Source organism: Helianthus annuus, chromosome 15 (assembly GCF_002127325.2).
Source record: "Helianthus annuus cultivar XRQ/B chromosome 15, HanXRQr2.0-SUNRISE, whole genome shotgun sequence".
NCBI classification, from domain to species: Eukaryota; Viridiplantae; Streptophyta; class Magnoliopsida; order Asterales; family Asteraceae; genus Helianthus; species Helianthus annuus.
The window spans coordinates 162,236,893-162,242,309 of NC_035447.2; the positions used below are offsets into that span (position 1 = coordinate 162,236,893).

The window sequence follows — 5,417 nt, forward strand, 5'->3', positions numbered from 1 at the left end:
CTACTATTAAAACTTTAACCCGGCTACTTAGGATTGTATCCCTGCTGACTTAGACTACTTAGCCGAGGGTAACGTCGCATTCAAAAGAGGGGCCTACCACATTATGCATTAATAACTTAATTAGTTATCTTTCAATAATCCGACCCTTTAGGATTGTATCCTTGCTGACTCAAACTACTGGGTTGAGGGTAACGTCACCTTCAAAAGAGGGGCCTACTACAATAACTAAGATAATCTCTTAAACAAGTGCAAAAGTGCGAAAATAATCAAAGGTTACACTACTCACGAGTCGGATCCAAGTGATTCATCTTGTCTATCTGTTTTTATTTTTTTTATTTTATTTTCAGCATTTTTGTTAGTTTTATTTTTCTAGTTTAAAAATCTTTTTCTAACATTTTGATTTGATTAGACGTTGAGGATAAACCGGTACTAAAAGCTCTTGTGTCCTTGGACGACCTCGGTATCTTACCAACACTATACTACGTCCACGATGGGTGCGCTTGCCCATATGTGTGTTTAGTGTTAGTAAATATCGTGTTTTATAAATTTAAAACTTGGCTAAAAAGTGTAAAAGGGCTTAAAATATACAGCTAAAACATATACACACTGACACGCATCAAGTTTTTGGCGCCGTTCCCGGGGACACAAGGATTTTAAGAAAGTTAGGAATCAGCGGCTTAATCATTTTTTCTATTTTATTTTTATTTTTTTAGGATTTTCTTAATTTTTCAGCTTTTGCAGACCTCAGCACGGGCCGTGCCTGGTCGGACACGGGCCGTGTCTAGAAGTGTCACTGGCAGTTTTTATTTTCCGAGTTATAGAGAGTTGAGCACGGGGCCGTGTCGGTGCAAAACGGGACCGTGTCCAACTTTCCAGTAACAGGGATCCGGAAAACAATCGCTGTATCTCCGACCACGAGCCGTGTTCACTGAGCACGGGGCCGTGGTGAACTTCCTGACCAACATTCTTTTTTGCTTTTATTGCAAGACTTGGAACCCGGGCACCACATCTAAACTTTCTACGTAGTGTATGAGCTCCAGTTCTAGTAGAGACATAAAAGAACCTCTAGAAGAACCCAGACGCTTTCTCAGAAAAAGACTTAAAGCTAAAAACCAAGAGAAGGTTTCGGGGGACCCACTTCCAATGGCGGACCAACGTACCCTCATGGATTACCTACGACCCACCGTGGGTAATCTCGGCGCCGCTATCAATGAACCGAATGTTGAAGCTAACAACTTCGAACTTCGGCCACATTTGATACAAATGCTTCAACACTCCGCAACCTTCCATGGGCTTGCGGACGAGGATCCCCATCTACATATTACTAATTTCTTAGAAATATGTGATACCTTTCGGATCAATGGAGCATCAAACGACGCCATCCGCCTTCGAATGTTTCCATTTTCACTAAAAGACCGAGCAAAAGCTTGGCTCAACGCCCTCCCAGTTGGCTCGGTAAACAACTGGGATGAACTAGCCCAAAAAATTCTATATAAGTATTTCCCTCCCGCTAAAACGGCTAAATTAATGACTGAAATTAATACATATTCACAAGAGGATGGGGAATCCATATATGAAACTTGGGAAAGGTTCAAGGAGCTATTACGAAAGTGTCCTCATCACAGTCTTGCGGTATGGCAACAAGTATCCACTTTCTACAATGGGTTGTTGCCACACACAAGACAAACACTTGACTCTAGCTCCGGGGGACTTTTAGGTAATCGCCGCCCACATGAAATATACAATCAAATTGAGGAAATTGCTCCAACCAATTTTCCGTGGCACACTCCCCGAGGCAATAAATCTATTGCCCTGGGCGGGCTAAGGTTGATGAAAGCACTTCTTTACAAGCCCAAATCGAGGCCCTTTCTTCAAAAATCAAAAAGTTAGAAATGACAAAAACGATCTCGGTTATGGCTTGTGAAGGGTGTGGTGGGCCACATGAAAGTTGGAGTTGTATGAAAGAAACAGATGATCAACCAGAGTCGGTAAACTACGTTGATAATAGACCTAGGCCGTCGGGTCCTCCAACGGGTACCTACAACCAAGGATGGCGTAACCACCCTAACCTTGGTTGGAGAGAACCCGGCAATAGTAGCAACCAACAAAACCTAAACCAACGAACAAACTTTCAACAACCAAGAAATGAGTCACAAAATTTCCCTCAACAACAAGGTGGACGAGAAAGGCTTGAAGATACTGTATCTCGCCTCATCTCCGACACTGAAAAGAAAAACTCGGATCGATTTCAACAATTGGAATCAAATTTTAGAAATCAACAAGCTAGTATACAAAACACTGAAAAACAAATAAATCAATTAGCTCAAAATTTCTCCGAGAGACCACAAGGCGCGTTACCAAGTAATACCGAAACAAACCCAAAAGCACAAGTCCATCTCATAACATTGAGAAATCGTACCGTGGGTTCCGAAGAAGCTCCACCACCGCCGACTGAGGGAAGCACAACACCGCCCCAACAAGAGAAGGCTTCTCCTCTAATTCAAGAGCCTACCAAGGCTCCTCCGGTTCCATACCCCGGTAGGTTAATTCGTCAAAAGACCAATGAGTAATTCGCAAAATTCGAAAATCTACTAAAACAATTGCATGTTAATATTCCTTTTATCGAAGTCCTAACTCAAATGCCTAAATACTCAAAATTCATGAGGGACTTCCTCACTCATAAAAGGAAAATTGAATCATTGCAATTAGTTAACTTAGAAGAAGAATGCTCCGCCCTCGTACTCAACAAACTCCCACAAAAGAAGATTGATCCTGGAAGCTTCACAATTCCTTGCTCGATCGGGGAATCCCCCGTTCGTAATACACTAGCCGACCTTGGGGCTAGCATTAACCTCTTGCCTGCATCAATGTTCAAACGACTCGGCCTAGGAAAAACAAGCCCTACCAAGATGAGTATACAACTTGCCGACAGATCCGTCAAATACCCGCAAGGTGTCACTGAAAATCTATTGGTCAAAGTCGACAATTTCGTCTATCCGGCCGACTTTGTCATACTAGATATGGAAGAGGACACCGAAGTTCCCCTCATACTAGGGAGGCCATTTCTAGCCACCGCGCAAGCAGTGGTAGACATGAATGACGGAACACTTACTTTGAAGTTTGGGGATAAGGAAGTGAAGTTTGGGGTTGGGAAAAGAGTAGAGGACGATGACCCGGTCAATTACATGAAGGTCATTGATTCGAGTTTGGATGATGCTCTCCGACGGTGCAACATGGGATGCAAAACATCCCGCTCGGAAAAAATATGACCTCATTTTGGGTCTAGCCAAGGACCCTTATAAACGTGGCGCACCACGGAGGCATTCCGCGGAACTATCCTTAGTTTAGCTTAGATTAATTTTTAGTTTAATTTTAATTTGCAGGAAGAAAACACACTCGGGATGGTAAAGGATAACAAGGGAAACGAGAAACATCACCCTATGCACGAAAACAGGGCCATCCGACAAAAATTTCTTCGTTACAGCAAGTTCAGCACGGGCCGTGTCCGCCCAACACGACCCCGTGCTGCACAATCTGCAGAAAACGCCCAGTTCAGGTAACTGGACACGGGCCGTGTTCACTGAACACGCCCCCGTGTCCAGGCTTCTGTTTCTCTTTACTAAATCTTGTTACTGGCACCTGAACACGGGCCGTGCCCGGTCACCACGGGGCCGTGTCCAAAGTGCCAGTAACATAAAATTTTGCTTTTAACACCCTATTACACATTCAATCAACCTAAAAACTTATTTTTGGGACACATTGAGGACAATGTGTAATTTAAGCATGGGGGGGATGCTAAAACTTTGAATCTTGCAAGTCCTAATTAACAAGTCTTACACAAAACTCTATTGGAACCGCTAATCACCCCAAATTTTTTCAAAAATTTTCATTTTCTTTTTACTTGTCTAGGTTTAAGTTGGGAATTTCAAGTTCTAAAAAGGTTATATTTTTACAAATTTACAACTGACAGCGTCGTGATAAAAAGAACCAACATAAGAAAATTATGAAACGACATGACAAGCTTAGTTAAAATTTGATTATATATACTTGATCACATAAAAACCCATTCCCACAAAAGTGAGTTTTGAGCCTTTATTGAGCATACAAATACATATCTTTACACTAAATGCTCATTTTTCGTTTCTTGTGTGAATAGCCGCTTAGTTCTTATGACTCTAGAACTTGCCACAACAATGCATTCCCGGTCCTTACCAATTTAAACCCGAGTAAGTAAATGATGGAGGCATTAGGACTAACTCTTTTTCTTTCTACACCATTATTTTTCATTTTTTTACCACCTACCCAAAATCCCCCTAGTTAACCCCTTTGAGCCTAAACCTTTTCATTTCTTAACCCAAAACAATCACCCTTTTTACCCACCTAAACCTTTTTATTTTAACCCTTTCTTTTAGTAGCAAAGCTCGGTTTTTCTTATGACTTTCAAAAAAAATGATAATGATGATGAAACCAAATAATACAAACAAGTTCATCAAAAATAACTTTGTTTGAAATGGTTCATCAAAATAAAATAAATTGTGAAAAATAAAAAGTCTTTCAAAAAAACCAATGCTTTTTACGCTTTTCGCCCTTTTACTAACCACTAACCCAACCACCCACCTTTAGCCCAAGCCTAACCCTTCACCCAAAAAGTCCTCTTGATATTTACAAAGGTATATAGTTAAAAAGGAGGAGGATTGGTTGTTTGGCAAGCTTATGGTAGGAGTAAGTTCCATGACCACTCTCGAGTGATTCACTAAAAAAATACACCTTCGGCCGAGTGTTAAGTGATCCCCCGTGAGGTATGTGAACTTGTATATAAATGGAATTTTAAAAAGGCATGTTATGCCCTAATAAGTAATTTATCTTATGAAACGTTTTTAATAAACCATGACGAATAGGACTGTAAATAAAAAAAAATAAAACTTAATAAAGAATCTTGGAAATCCCGACACTCTATGACAAGTCCAAAAACCTTCTCTTCTACCCATTCCATTTGGGAGTGAAAAAGCCACATTATAAAGAGTTTTGCTTGAGGACAAGCAAAGATTCAAGTGTGGGGGTATTTGATGTGCACAAAATGCAACATATAAATTACATCAATTGTGGCATAAAACTAACCTTTTTTTAGTACTAATGTTGGAAAAAGTGTGCTTTTGTCTTCCTTTTGTATTTTCAGGATTAAATGAGCTCAAATGAACAAAAGAAGCAAAAAGGCAGCTAAATCTGACATAAATACAAGAAAAGGAACAAACGTGGCATGCCCGACCTCCCGACAGCATCCTCCCAAGCAAAACAAGAAGACTGAAGACTGAACACGCCCCGTGCTCAGTGAGCATGGGGGCGTGCCCAAGTGTCAGTAGAAAAGACAAAGTGGTAGAAGCTTCTATTGCCCACCACGGGGCCGTGCTCAGCGGACA

At 41.1% G+C, this 5,417-nt stretch overlaps 1 non-coding gene across 1 annotated transcript; it reads right to left on the reverse strand.

The window, feature by feature from the left end:
* Positions 1 to 1,521: 1,521 nt before the first annotated feature.
* LOC118487688 lies at positions 1,522 to 1,628 on the reverse strand. The gene has a single exon (XR_004882631.1). It is a non-coding gene; the product is annotated as a small nucleolar RNA R71 (small nucleolar RNA).
* Between the last annotated feature and the right edge of the window lie 3,789 nt (positions 1,629 to 5,417).